The sequence below is a fragment of the Lactuca virosa genome, chromosome 5 (assembly GCF_052849685.1).
Source record: "Lactuca virosa cultivar CGN04683 chromosome 5, Lactuca_virosa_CGN04683_v6, whole genome shotgun sequence".
Taxonomy (NCBI): Eukaryota; Viridiplantae; Streptophyta; class Magnoliopsida; order Asterales; family Asteraceae; genus Lactuca; species Lactuca virosa.
Genome location: NC_136430.1, coordinates 145,542,451 through 145,558,782, shown reverse-complemented (window position 1 = coordinate 145,558,782; position 16,332 = coordinate 145,542,451). Strand labels below are relative to the sequence as shown.

The 16,332-nt window shown below is 32.7% G+C and overlaps 1 long non-coding RNA gene across 1 annotated transcript; it reads right to left on the bottom strand.

Moving 5' to 3' along the window:
• Positions 1 to 15,102: 15,102 nt before the first annotated feature.
• On the bottom strand, positions 15,103 to 15,805 carry LOC145116864 (uncharacterized). The gene is made up of 2 exons (XR_013712338.1): positions 15,631 to 15,805; positions 15,103 to 15,533 (listed from the first exon to the last, which is right to left on the bottom strand). It is a non-coding gene; the product is annotated as an uncharacterized LOC145116864 (long non-coding RNA).
• Positions 15,806 to 16,332: the final 527 nt, after the last annotated feature.

Genomic DNA, 16,332 nt, shown 5'->3' with positions numbered 1-16,332 from the left:
ACCAATGGGATGCGATTTGATAACCACCCTCACCATCATTTGCCTTCGAATAGTTAGGTTTATAAGTAACATTGTAAGATTTGACGGTTTTAAATCAAAACTATTTAGAAAAAATGTATTTTTAATAGTTGTAAACAAATCAATACACCTTCATTTTAACATAAAACATCAACATACATGAATTTTTAAACCAAAATAGAAATGCACATTTAATTTTTCCACAAAATAACAATTTACTTATAGAATTTTCCCAAAACAACATAATATTATAATTTTATCCCAAAACAAAATACTTTGATTTTTACGCAAAATAACAATATATTGTTGAAAAATGTTTTTATATGTGATCATCACTGAAATAAGACGAATTGGTTTTATATTATCTAACAAATATTATCAGTTATTTCAGGTTGCGTGGATTCGTGCTTAATTATGAAATACAAAAATAGGCAAAAGACGAAATACGCAAAGACGGAAAAATAGACGCATATTTGATCGTTTGAAGACAAAACAAATCAAAGGATAAAAATTGTCAAAACTTCAAAACATCAAGGGACCAATATGAAAATTCAATTTCTTAATTGAATTATAAACATTCAGTAAAAGAAAGCCACGTTCCCACTACTACCACTTGATTAAAAGCTACAAGCTAGCACCATACATACTCAAGTGTGTTTAAAGATGTTTTCTTTTATTATATGTACATATATATGTACGTATATGCATGTATGTTGTATATATATATATATATATATATATATATATATATATATATATATATATATATATATATATCGTGCATATGTATGTATGATTGAGAGAATTGTCACAAAAGCAAAAAGAACCCAACCTACATGTGTTCTACCAGCTACTACATCCACCAAGCTATTTCTTTTTCATAAACAAACACAAGTGGAAGAGTTGTTTGATTCATTTTTGCATATATATATGTATGTATACGTGAGTTTTGAGGGAGAGTGGAAGTGTAAGTGTTTTAGTCTTTGTTTGTAATAATTCCCATTACTCACTCATCTCCAGAAGAATAAACACTCAACCAACCTCCAAATACTCTCCAAACACCCTCCAAATACCCACTTCAACCTCATCAAATCACCTTAAAAAACCTCATACCCACATACAAAAAAAACATTACCCGTGTATTTTGTATCGTTTTGTAAACAATTCATTGTTACATAAAAAGAACTTATTGTTACTTACCGGATTGAACTTTGAACAAATAGAGACACAGTCTATTAAGATCCAGTCCAATTCTAAACCAGTTCAGTCAATTTATTGACGAACCGACTTTATATATATTTATATATTTACATATTTTATTACAGCTTTACGTCATTTAAATACTGTCATTTATTTCATTTATAGCTTTCAGTCATTTATAGCTTTCCAGTTTATATTTATTCCGCACTTCTTATTTTTTTTGCATCTTATCTCCTTAAATATATATATCTGTCACCCAGTAACTGGTATCCGAGCCTTTATTCGTGGTAATCAGATCGTATATTTTCAACAATTGGTATCAGAGCTTGTGTGATTTACCTTGAAATTTTTGTCGAAAACTTTTGGTTAGTGTTTATAAACCTTCCATAAGCTTTTCTTTAAAATTTTCATTTTAATATCACTTGTTCAAAATCCTTAAAAAAAATTATTAAAAAATTTAAAAAAAAAAATCTTAAACAAAAATATTCAGAGCTTGTGTGATTTACCTTGAAATTTTTGTCGAAAACTTTTGGTTAGCGTTTATAAACCTTCCATAAGCTTTTCTTTAAAAATTTCATTTTAATATCACTTGTTCAAAATCCTTAAAAAAAATTATTAAAAAAATTAAAAAAAATTTAAAAAAAAAAATCTTAAACAAAAAAATTCAGAGCTTGTGTGATTTACTTTGAAATTTTTGTCGAAAACTTTTGGTTAGCGTTTATAAACCTTCCATAAGTTTTTCTTTAAAAATTTCATTTTAATATCACTTGTTCAAAATCCTTTCAAAAACAAAAATTTTATTATGTCTTCTGCTAATTATTCCAACATGAACTCTGTTTCTATTGCTAACAGCTTGGGATCTGGTTCACGGGCACCCATACTTATTCCCAAAGAGTATAATTCATGGGTTGGCCGTATGAATCTTCATCTCAACTCCATAAATGAAAATGTCTGGAATTGTGTAGAAGGAACATATATTACTCCAGAAGACATGGCTACTCTTGTTACAAATCAAGCAACTCTTGCTGAAACCGAAAAAAGGCTGCAACTCCAAGCCAAAAAGGAACTTGTGTCTGGAATTCCCCACAGTATTCTAAGTCAAATGGATGACATAATACTGTTGACTGCAAATCAAATCTGGGAAAATTTAAAAAATCGTTTTTGTGGAAATCAAAGAATTATTGGAAACAAAAGAACATCTGTTTTAAATGAATTCGATAATTTCAAGATGCTTTCATCAGAAACCATCCATGATGCTCATGATAGGTTCAATTTTATCATGGTAAAAATGAACAATTTGGGCATCAAAAAGACACAACACGAGATAAATCTCAAGTTTCTAAACAATCTTTACGAAAGCTGGAAGATGGTTAAACTCATCATTCAGGGAAATCCAGCCATTCATACTGAAACTTTATACAATTTGTATGGAGAACTTCAATCGTATGAATCCTCGATTGACCCACCAACCACTACAGCTTTTGGAGGACCACTTGCTCTCGTTGCCACATCTTCTCAAAACCAAACACCTTTTAATGAACAAAACTTCAATCATTTTAATCAGACATCTTTTCAAAACCAACCCTTTTTGAACAATTCTTTTGATCAATCTGATTTAAATGATGAAGCAGACTACCAACAACTGTGTGCTTTGGTAGCAAACACAAACCTCCAGAGATTTATTCCAAATCACGGTCAATCGAATTTTAAACCAAATTTTCAAAACCGACCATCATTTGGACAAAATAATTCTGGATTTCAACCAAGACCTCAACCTGTTCAAAACAACTCAGGTTTTCAACCAAGACCTTATTTTGGACAAAATTTTCAAAGACCTTCCTTCCAAAACAATTCAAACCAAGGTTTTCAAAACCAGGGATTTCAAAACAATCCCAACTCAAGTCATCATAACAATAACCAAAACAACAGTTTTCAAAACCAAAACAGAGGATTCCAAAATCAAGGTTACACTAATCAAAACAATGGCTTTCAAAACAACCAAAATTTTGGATTCCAACAGAACCCTTCCCAATCTTCCCAACAAATCCAAACTCAAGCTCCTGAAAGACTTTCAATTAAAAGTCAAAAGGATGACAGTGATGAAGAAGTGATCATTTGTCACAACTGCAAATGAACTAATCACTATGCCAGAGAATGTCGAGCCAAAAACAAAACCAAAGTCAAAGACTCAGCATACTACGCTCAAAAAGCCGATGAATTAAAGAAACAGGAAAATCAAGATAAGCAAAGAGCATTGATGGCAATCCATGAACCAAACGTGGAATACTGGCCAACTTCTGATGATGAAGTTGACAATGAACCAACACAATCAAACTTCTGTTTCGTAGTTGGTGTTGATAGACCTTCAAGAACTCCAAACGTCATAGAACAGGTATGGTCTATGATCTCTGAACTTGGTCTTTCGAAATCAATTTTTGAGTCCCATATAACCAAGATTGAGAAAAGTCTAGAAGCTGATCTCAAAAAATATCATGACACAATGATCAATTCAGATATCTGCAAATCTGAGTTACAAACCTTGCAACTCAAATTTGGAGAATCAACAAGGATAAAGAACCAATTGGAAAGAGACGTTGAAAGAAAATCAGAAGATTATAATCACGTCTTGGAACAATTAAATCAAACCCTAATTCAGAAAAAGGATTTGGAACAAAAAAATCAGTCAGTCATTTCCTCTGAAACAAAAGATGTTTTAGAAAAGGAAATCCTTCAGTTGAAACAAAACTTTCAAGAATCAACTGAAAAATACAAAACTTTAAATGAAAAACTGACTGGTTCTTTAAACCAAACCAATTTTCTTGAATCTGAAAACAAAAGATTGATATGGAATATGAATTCTATCAAAATTGCTAGAAAACTAAGTGATGATGTTTTCACCAAAGCAAACACCTTAGGAACTGGCAAAATTGATACGAATTACAGACCAGGAATTGGAAGAGAATCCTTTGAAAATGAACTAGCTAAACAAGAAAACATGACAATTTGTGAAAACTCTGAATCCACTCTTCCAGATCTTTTCACATCTGCTAATGAGGAAGATTCAGATGACGAAACAGATATCAACTGTAGCCCAGATGACACTGCTTTCACTGTTTCCAAAAAGTCTATCAAAAGAGTTGTAAAATCTGAAACAAACTCTGCTAGTTCTTCAACAAACCAAATCAAACATACCAATGAAGCAACCATAACCCCACTTAACAAACCAAAGGCTTTTGAAAACAAACCAAAGAAACCTGTTAAACCATACGTCATACCTCAAAAACAGGTTTCCAAACAAAAACCAAAACCTTTTCAAAAACCTTTTGAAAACCGCTTTCAAGAGATCACCTTTAAAAATTCAAGGAACTTTCAAAAACGACCAAATCAGAAGGTTTCAAAACATCATCTTCAAAAAGCCTTTCATAACCGCCAATCACATCCCAGATATGAAGAGAACTTTTCAAAAAAAATTTCACATCTAGGATATCATTCACCAAATCACAGATTTTATCAACCATTCCATCCTTATAAACCAAACTCTTATAGCAATATGAAGTCAAATGCTACAAGAAGTTCAGTAAACAAAACACCCAAAATAAAAACAACTAACAAACCAGGACCCATTCAGATTTTGGTACCTAAATCTTCTGTCTAAATTGCAGGTATCTAATACTGGAGAACCCAAGGATGATACATGGTATATTGATAGTGGCTGCTCCAAGCATATGACAGGAAACCGAAACTACCTTCGTAACTTCAAACCCACCCAAACCAATCAAGACGTTACCTTCGGCAACAACATGACGGCAAAAATCAAGGGTTATGGAAACATAACAAATGGTAACTTCACCATAAAGAAAGTTGCCTATGTCGATGACCTGAAACACAACCTCATCAGTGTTTCTCAACTGTGTGATAATAATCTTGAAGTCCTATTCACCAAACAAAGAAGCTTGATCATGGACGCCAAAACCAAAGAAATCATTGTTGATTCTTACCGTGCCGGAAATATGTATCCACTTGACATGGATCTTATCTATGGTAAACCCGATATATGTCTGCTATCAAAAGCCCCAGCAGATATTAGTTGGTTATGGCACCGCCGCCTTTCCCATCTAAACTTTGGGTACATCAACAAACTGATCGGCGATGATCTTGTTAGAGGACTGCCACTTCTGAAGCTTGATAATGAAACTCTTTGTGCTGCATATGAAAAGGGAAAACTTTCCAAATCCACTCACAAAAGCATCTCAGAATCTAGTGTATCCGAACCACTAGAATTGCTGCACATAGACCTTTGTGGCCCTGCCAAAACCCAAACCATACAAGGGAAGAAGTACATTCTTGTTGTCGTTGATGGCTTCTCGCGCTTTACTTGGGTCTTCTTCTTAAGACTAAAATCAGAAGCACCTGAAGAGATGATCAACTTCATAAAACAAATCGAACTGAAGCTCAAACGACCTGTTCGAAGAATCCGAAGTGATAATGGTTTAGAGTTCAAAAACAAGACTCTAGATTCATTTCTCAAAGACAAAGGAATTGAACATAACTTCTCAGCCCCATACACTCCACAACAGAACGGAGTTGTCGAAAGAAGGAACATAACTCTATGTGAAGTTGCAAGATCAATGCTTATCTTCGTTGATCTGCCACAATACTTCTGGGCAGAAGCAATAGCCACAGCTTGCTACACTCAAAATCGTTCCTTAATCCATAAACATCTTCATAAAACACTATATGAAGTCATTAACAACCGAAAACCAAACATCAAATTTTTCCATATTTTTGGTTGTCGATGCTTCATAAAGAACAATAAAGACCACCTCTCAAAATTTGAATCAAGGTCGGACGAAGGAATTTTCCTTGGTTACTCATTTTCTTCAGTTGCTTATCGAGTACTGAACAAACGTACCAGAGTAATTGAAGAAAGTACCGATGTTCATTTCGATGAATTTTATGTCAGAAAATTGGATCGTGAACATTTTGGTTCAAAAATGATCGATAATATTTTTCAAAATCCAATTCAACAAACACCTTCTCCTGACAGAGATATTGAAATCGATCTTGATTTACTTTTTGAACAACCCAAAACCGCTTACAATTCTGAACTTCTAACTACTTCTATTGATTCTACAGGAACAACCACTGAAGGAACTCCACAAACAAACCGAAATGATGCAGATCAATTCGAGGGGGAACCACCTACACATACTTCTTCATTGGAACAAACACCAAATCCTCCTTTAAATACCCCATCCCCAAATATCCAAAACAATCCCGATGCATCATTTATGGGGGAACCTTCAAACCTATTCCAAGATGAAACTCCCGGAGAAGAACAATGGGATACTGAAATTCCAATTATTATAGCGGAAGAGAATCGCTTAATAAAATGGACCAGAAACCACCCAACTGACCAAATCATCGGAGATCCAAACTCAGGCATCCAAACTAGAGCCGCAACTTCTAATGATTGTTTATTTGGAGCCTTCTTATCCATGACTGAACCCAAAACCATACATTCTGCTCTCAAAGATCTAGACTGGGTAAAAGCTATGCAAGAAGAGCTAGAAGAATTTGAAAGAACTGACGTATGGAATCTTGTCCCTACCCCACCCGATGTTTCTGTTATAGGTTCAAGATGGGTATTCAGAAACAAAACTGACGATCAAGGAATCGTTTGTCGAAACAAGGCACGTCTCGTAGTCAAAGGATATTCACAACAAGAAGGAATCGACTACGATGAAACATATGCTCCAGTTTCCAGAATTGAAGCAATTCGCATCTTTCTTGCATATGCTGCACATAAGAACTTCAAAGTATTCCAAATGGATGTTAAATGTTCATTCCTACATGGAGAGTTAGATCGCGATGTATACATCCAACAACCACCAGGTTTCGAAGATCCCAAATTTCCTGATCACAGCTTCAAATTGCAGAAAGCTGTCTATGGCTTGAAACAAGCACCCCGAGCCTGGTATGCCACATTGACAACCTTTCTCGAAGAATCAGGTTTTAAAAGAGGTTCAATCGATCAAACCCTCTTTCGTAAAATCTATAATAAACATCTTTTAATCGTACAAATATATGTTGATGACATTATTTTCGGTTCTACTGATGAATCTTTGAGTATTAAGTTTACAGATCTAATGAAGAGCAAATTTGAAATGAGCATGATTGGGGAGATGACTACTTTTCTCGAACTTCAAATCAAACAGTCAACTGATGGCATTTTCATCAACCAAGAGAATTATGTCAAAAACCTACTCACTCGCTTTTCAATGGACAAATCCAATACCGCAAAAACCCCAATGGCTTTTGGATACAAAATCGATGCAGACTTAAATGGCAAACCTGTTGATCAGAAAAGATATCGTGGAATGATCGGATCACTCTTATACCTCACTGCCAGCAGACCTGACATCATGTTTTCTACATGTGTCTGTGCCAGATACCAAGCAAATCCTATGGAATCCCATGTAGTTGCTGTGAAACACATCTTCAAATACCTAAAAGGCACTCCCAAACTTGGCCTTTGGTATCCAGCTAAATCCGATTTTCAGCTGAACGCTTTCACCGACTCAGACTATGGAGGATGCAAGTTAGATAGAAAGAGTACATCTGGTAGCTGTCAATTCCTAGGAGGTAGACTAGTGAGTTGGACTTCAAAGAAACAGACTTGTGTATCCACATCAACAGCAGAAGCTGAATACGTCGTTGCCGCCAGCTGTTGTTCGCAAGTCATATGGATGCAAACTCAACTGCGAGACTATGGCTTCAAAATTTCACAAATTCCCATATTTTGTGACTCAACCAGTGCAATTGCCATTTCTCACAATCCCGTTCACCATTCCATGACAAAGCACATCGATATTCGATATCATTTCATCAAAGACAACATTCAAAAGGGTCATATCGAATTGCACTTCATCAACACCGAAGATCAAATTGCCGATGTCTTCACTAAGGCTCTCAATGAAACAAAGTTTCAATACTTCCTAGGCCGTCTAGGAATGTTAAATCCAGATAACATCTATCCTTAAACTTTTACTTTTTGTTTGTACAAAAGTGTGTTTACTTTCATTCAAAAGGAAAATTCAAAAACAATTGAAAATTGCTTTCCTTTTAAAAATTACCAAAAACATTCAAATAACCAATATTTCCAAAAACATTCAGAAAAACAAATCTTCAAAAAAAATTAATAAAAGACTTGCCATAATAAGCTTTTATAGAACCTTGTGATTAATCTTCTCTTGACTTAATTTTCAGATGCTTATGCTCGATGAACATTTTAAGTCATATTGATTCTCAATTGGAGTGAAGGTTCAAATATCCTACTTTTCATAATGTATATAACTTTATTTCCTTCGATTTTATTTCATTATTGACGATTTTAAACAATCAAGGGACATAAGGTTAGGAGGTTCAGATGAAAACAAAAACCCATGTGAGAATTTGTGCCTCGTCGATCTAAATCATTGTGGAAATCATTTCTTGTGAGCTTAGGTGTGTCACTATTGCTTATAAGGTGTACCCAATTATACCTTGTCACGGTCTCATTTTTGCTTAGATATCAAAATGACCAGTGACGATACATTCATTTCTTACATACTAGACAAACTGTCTTTTATGCCACCTATCCCTACCTAGATAAAAGCCAACCAAAAATGAAGACTTGCGATCCCATGATCCATCAAGCAAACAACGACATATCCTTACAAGAAAACCAAAGGAAAAACAAATACCTATCAACATCCAATCCTCAAAGACAAATCAACAAGAAAACAAATGGATTCAATAAAGATATACCAAACAAAACAAAAAAAAATATATTCTATATTTGGTATTTTCAAACAAACTTTCAACCAAATGGTTATTTCAAAACAAAAATCATAAAATCCCGCGATTTGTTTTAACCATTTTTCACAAAAGAAGATATCTCAATCACTCAAGTCAAATACTCTTAAAAAGGTCTCAAATGTAGCAAATTCTCAATGCTAAAACAAAATATCTTTTTACAATAAATCGATATTGATCAACAAACAGGATATTATCAAAGAAGAAGTTGCAACAACAATGGATTTCCCGGGATACTGTAGCCTTCATCACTGAAGAATCTTAGTTGCAAACTGCACTATGAAAATTGCTAAACCCCTCTACATGTATTTCCCGACGGAGAGAGAGTGAACTTTAATGGCATGAATGAAGAAACCCGCTGAGTAATGCCGAAACCAGTCTTATGTGATTGATTATCTAATAATGAGACTAGGTGACTTACAGGAAAAGCATAGCTGAACACCTCCAATATGAGTGTGAGTCGTCAGAGAGAGATATCACTCATTTTTAGTGATCATTAACTTGTTCTGCTGCCAGAACAACCAAACACCCAAGTGAAGTGTGAGCTATATCTATGAGCGTTCATCTGAATCGACCTGTTAGACCACTTGTCGTCAGAAATAATGCTATAAAATCTTAAGAAATTTCTTTAGATACATATATGACTACCCTTTGATAACCGAACCCGAGACTTTGATTCGGAAACAACTTTCTGAAAATCTTTTACATAAGATATGTTAAACCAAGTCACAAACTTTCAAAATGATTACAATGGTTTTATATATATCTTCTCATTGACAAAACTTTTATCCCAAATCTTCAAGATTAAAACTGTTAATGTGATTATATCTATCCTTATTTCATCAATGATCACATAGGGGGAAATTGTTGAAAAATGTTTTTATATGTGATCATCACTTAAATAAGACGAATTGGTTTTATATTATCTAACAAATATTATCAGTTATTTCAGGTTGCGTGGATTCGTGCTTAATTATGAAATACAAAAATAGGCAAAAGACGAAATACGCAAAGACGGAAAAATAGACGCATATTTGATCGTTTGAAGACAAAACAAATCAAAGGATAAAAATTGTCAAAACTTCAAAACATCAAGGGACCAATATGAAAATTCAATTTCTTAATTGAATTATAAACATTCAGTAAAAGAAAGCCACGTTCCCACTACTACCACTTGATTAAAAGCTACAAGCTAGCACCATACATACTCAAGTGTGTTTAAAGATGTTTTCTTTTATTATATGTACATATATATGTACGTATATGTATGTATGTTGTATATATATATATATATATATATATATATATATATATATATATATATATATATATATATATATATATATATCGTGCATATGTATGTATGATTGAGAGAATTGTCACAAAAGCAAAAAGAACCCAACCTACATGTGTTCTACCAGCTACTACATCCACCAAGCTATTTCTTTTTCATAAACAAACACAAGTGGAAGAGTTGTTTGATTCATTTTTGCATATATATATGTATGTATACGTGAGTTTTGAGGGAGAGTGGAAGTGTAAGTGTTTTAGTCTTTGTTTGTAATAATTCTCATTACTCACTCATCTCCAGAAAAATAAACACTCAACCAACCTCCAAATACTCTCCAAACACCCTCCAAATACCCACTTCAACCTCATCAAATCACCTTAAAAAACCCCATACCCACATACAAAAAAAAACATTACCCGTGTATTTTGTATCGTTTTGTAAACAATTCATTGTTACATAAAAAGAACTTATTGTTACTTACCGGATTGAACTTTGAACAAATAGAGACACAGTCTATTAAGATTCAGTCCAATTCTAAACCAGTTCAGTCAATTTATTGACGAACCGACTTTATATATATTTATATATTTATATATTTTATTACAGCTTTACGTCATTTAAATATTGTCATTTATTTCATTTATAGCTTTCAGTCATTTATAGCTTTCCAGTTTATATTTATTCCGCACTTCTTTTTTTTTTTTTTGCATCTTATCTCCTTAAATATATATATCTGTCACCCAGTAACTGGTATCCGAGCCTTTATTCGTGGTAATCAGATCGTATATTTTCAACATATACTATTAATTTTAAACTAAAACTACAACATACTTTTTGATTTTTACCCAAAATAACAATATACTATTAATTCTAAACTAAGCCTACAACATACTTTTCGTATTCAACCAAAAAAACAACATTTTTATTGCTAACCCAAAACCAAAACATACTTTTATTTTTAAACTGAAACAATTCACCAAAAAAACTATTCATGCTCGTAAAACAGACCGCTAAGAATATGAATTTGTTTTGTGTTCCTAAAAATACATCATGTTACTGATGGTGATCACTTGACACTTTATTATTGTTTTAGTTTGATTTAATTAGTCAAAAGTAATCATTGGATAGTAAACTAAAAACATTTTTAGATATATTATTATCATAAATTTATAGTTTTTATTTTCATTAAACTATCATACATCAAAATATGTTATTGTAATATGTATATTTTTTTTAATAAAAAGTTACAAATCTTAAAATTTAGTTTTGAAAATCCTAATACATCTTAAAATTTGTCGATCATCGGTATCAAATAAAAAAATCATGGTTTTTCAGGTAAATCATTTGTGGTGAAAACTATGAAGCGTAATCAAACCAACATAGTGGTGGGATCCGTTAGTCATTTGAGTTTGAAACTATTCTCGCTAAAATGATTCTAATCGTCGCCTCAAAACTATTCGTTTTTGCAAAACCGACGGATACCAATATGAATCAAGGATGTGTTCCTTGGAATATAATATATTTCCGAGTACAACTAATTTCTAAAAAAACTATTCGCACCCGTCGCTAGGCACGGGTAAACGGCTAGTATATATATATATATATATATATATATATATATATATATATATATATACAAAAACCTCCTGGAGAACCTTCCATTTAAAATGAGAGGATGTTTAGAAGTTGACATGTGGGCAGCCTCCATATCAGCAAAAAGATCTAGGTGGATGTCACATGTTGGCTAAGTGGCGGTACACATTAGCGGAATATCTTACATATAAGCATGGATAAACTCCATTTGGATTTTGTACATTGAATCATCAGTCCATATCAGCTTTCCACTCCTTAAAAACATCAGTTTCAAGTTGTCCTCCTTTACTTCTCCACCGCCCCTTCCACTTCCTTCTTTCATGCCACGTTTCTTCCAAATTAACACTTGTATACCACCGCTTCTGTCAAATTAAAGAGATGGCTTCACCGTTAATTCACTAATAGTTTACTTCTACTGAGAAGGACATGATCCATTTTTCCTTTAAATCAATCGCCTCGATTCCATTGTCCCATTAAGAAAAGACACAAGAAACTGAACGATTGAAGGTCTCCTTCTTTTCCTCTTCCTCTCATCCTGTTGATGATCGACCATCGGCATCACAACGACCCACCATCATCGGATCAGTCGACCTCGCGTCGCTGCCTCAATTCCCCTCCACCAGTCGACCATCTCATTGCAGGCCAACCACCATCATAGATTCATATAACATCAACTTTTTTTTATTGATCAAGTCCAAAATTGATGAACGAAGAGTTCAAGGTCATGAGAAATTGGTAATCTAATCTCCAATGGTTCATCTTCTTATTATAATTTGAAATTCTGCTTGGGATTTTTAGTTGAGTTAGCTAGCAGTCTCAAAAATCTAAGTTTTACTTCATATATGGTTAGTTTTTTGAAATAAAAACTTCTAAGTTGTTTACACATCCTTTTCTTCTATACTATTTTAGATTATTTAAGAGTTAAGGTTCGGTCGCTTCTTCTCCGTTTTTCCGTTTGACTTTTCTTTGGAACCCAAATGACTTTCAACACTGATAAAGTGGCCATTCTTTCTGCTTTTTTTTTCCGATTAGCTGTTTTCATTTTTTGGAATTAGTAATAATAAAAATTACCTTTTGAAGCATTACATGTCTATCGATTATACAAGAAGCGACTTCATTATGGCATATGTGTCATTAGAAATTGTAATCGAAGCTTTCTGAGTATTCCCTTTTTTCTGTTAAACTGATCAAACGTGCAAGTTTTCAACTCGTTTTGTGTGAATTCTTATGCATTTTTTTATGAGCTCATGTCGGATGCCAATAACATGTTTGTTGAAATGCCTCAAAAGAAATTTCATATCTATGAACACATTAATTAGTGGATAAGCTCTTATTAGTTGCAAATTATCTACTATCTTCATCTTCTTATTTGAATTATGGGTTCTTGGTTTTACATTCTTATTTACTTTTTAATATTTGATTTCCTAGGTGAGTTTCATGGAGTAGCGGAGGTTGCAATCGATGATGCCAAAGAAAATGAAGAGTGTTGCACTACTTCCGACACAACTTTGTGGTTTCTGCCTTCTAGTACTTTGATTATTCATATAGTGTAATGGAAATTAGTTATTTAGAAATAAACAATTTTTCTAGCTATTAATGTAGTTAATATGATTGTACCCCAAATGTTTTTAGTTCTTTAATGATTTATTTTTCTTTCAATAGACCATAAAATGCAAATTATATAAAGTCGGAAGGTGTATTTTACAGGAGGAAACATGATTCGTTGATGTTGTGAAGGTATGCCTCTTCTTCCATCTTTTCATTTCAAGTGTTTAACAATTAACAAGTATTTTACATACTATTTAGGAATATTTTATTTTGCATTTTTTTGTATAGTTTTAGTGTTCATGCATTTTTTTATTATCACTTTTGATTACTGTAAAGTCGAAATCTAACTTCAGTTTTTTCTTGGTTTCGTGGTCATGTTTACATGATAAGGAAATAAAACATATGTGCAAAAAAGTTTAACTATTGTAGTTGATAATGCTCGTACTAATTTGTTTGGGACATAGTGTTTATATGATTTTATGTAAAAAGTTATTTTTCTGCAACTAAAATTCAATTAAATATAACTATTGGGTTGGATACCATATCCTATTGTTATATGGAGCAACTGGGAAGGAAGAACCGGAAATAACATTTGATTTGCTGGCTGCATGTAAGTTCGTTGTAAGTATTGTCTCTTCAAACTCTCAAAATATATAGTTTGATATTTTCTTTCTAAAATAGGATAAATTTTTTGGGTAATTTCTAAGTTTTCTTTACTGTTGATTGCGACAATGTATTTGTTTTATATATTTTTTTATACCATCATGCTTATTTCAAATATGTGAACATCTCTGAATATAGTATTTATGTAGTTATGAGCTTGGAAGCACGAGCACACAAGATGATGGTTTATTTCAATTCTTATTGTTATTTCATCGTACTTTCCAACAAAAGTATTTGTATGCAATGTACCTTGGTCTTTAGCCGTTATAGCATTGTATTTTAACTTTTTTATTTATAATAACAATTTGCATTGAGTGAATTCTTCTTTTGTTATACACTTAACTAAATTATTACGCCATTCGTTAGCACGGCCTGTTAACATTGCTAGTGTATATATATATATATATATATATATATATATATATATATATATATATATATATATATATATATATTAGCATCTGATCCGAATTCGTGAAGCCGAATCCAGATATTGAACAAATGTACTTATTAAAATTGTCAAAACAAACCACCTGATTAGTCAGCCTAAATCAATAATATTAAATACTCATATATAGTATATAAAGAGGTTAATACCACATTCAAAGAAAGAAAAAAGCAGATCATTATTTACGACATTAACAACCAAAAGTATATATATATATATATATATATATATATATATATATATATATATATATATATATATATATAGAATAGGTTTCGGGGCTTAACTTAAGTAAGTCTTCAATACGCTTTTATAGTATCCGGATCGATAGAGACTGATCCCTTTCTACATACATAGCCCCACCCCACCAGAGATATATATATATATATATATATATATATATATATATATATATATATATATATATATATATATTTTAATGTATTGTTAAACTGGTTTTCAATAATATGGTGTATATAAACAGTTTAGTATCAAATATATGAGAGGATTTATTAGATTATAACACAGTGATAAAAAGAACAAAATACAGTCAATAAAACAAAATAGATTTCACAAAAAGGGAGTCAATGATCTACCCAAGATAAGTTTGGCCCGAAACTAAAAAGAATTGGAGAATTCGCACACTAAGAATTAGAGAAACATGAATCTTGATCGTGAACCGTCGGAAACGAGTGAGAATTGATATGCAGAAAGAGAATTACCTCAGTCCTCAAAAAACAGAATCAATCGGTGATCAGACTAGCAACTTTCAATGTTTTTTAGCAGAAACGAATCAGAAAAGCAGATCTAAGTCATCAATATGAATGATAGAATTAGAAAACCTCAAACCTTGCCCTTCAGTTTGAAAAAAGGTCAGAGATAGAATCAAAAACCTCAAAGCGTACGTCCTTGCCCCTTGGTATGAAGAAGAAACAACACATAAATTAGTATGAAAGAAGGAATCAACACACAAATTAACATGTTTTTTTTAAAGAAGATAATGAGTGCCCACCTAGCAGAAACCTAAAACCACGTACCCTTCTCCCCGTCGACTGTCTCCTCGTCTTCTTCAGGGAGGCGTGCTCTTTTTCCACCGATCGAGAAAATATTGTCGGTTGTTTTTTATTTTATATTAGATCGTGCCATGCCCTTTCCGCTTCCCTTACCAGCTGGACTAGTTTGTGCCTTTGTGGATAGAAATTTAAGCCCAAGTGAACTATACCCATTAGAGGTCGACAATATTTGATGCCCCGTCTGAAAATGCTGCCCTGGGCTGTAGCCCGGCTCGCCCAGTCCTTGGGCCGACCTTACGTATTTGTGTATTTGTATGTGTATCATGTATTTATACGTGTATCATATATGTGTATTTTTATGTGTATCATGTTTGTATATATGTGTTTTTGTATGTGTATTATATATGTATATGTTTATTTGTATGTATAAAAATTTATGTATGTAGTTTGTGTATTTGTATGCACTTTGGAAAGTACAATGCTATAATGGAAAAAATTAAAAAAAAAGTAGAATGCTATAGTTATCATGAACTTAATGTGTAAGGTACAAAGCTATAATGGAAAATATGTAAACCGGTTGCATGCTATAATGGAAAAAATGATCATGATCTTAATTTGCAAAAGTAGAATGCTATCATGATCATGACCTTAATATGTAAAGTAGAAGGGCTTAATTATCATGACCTTAATTTGTAAAGTAC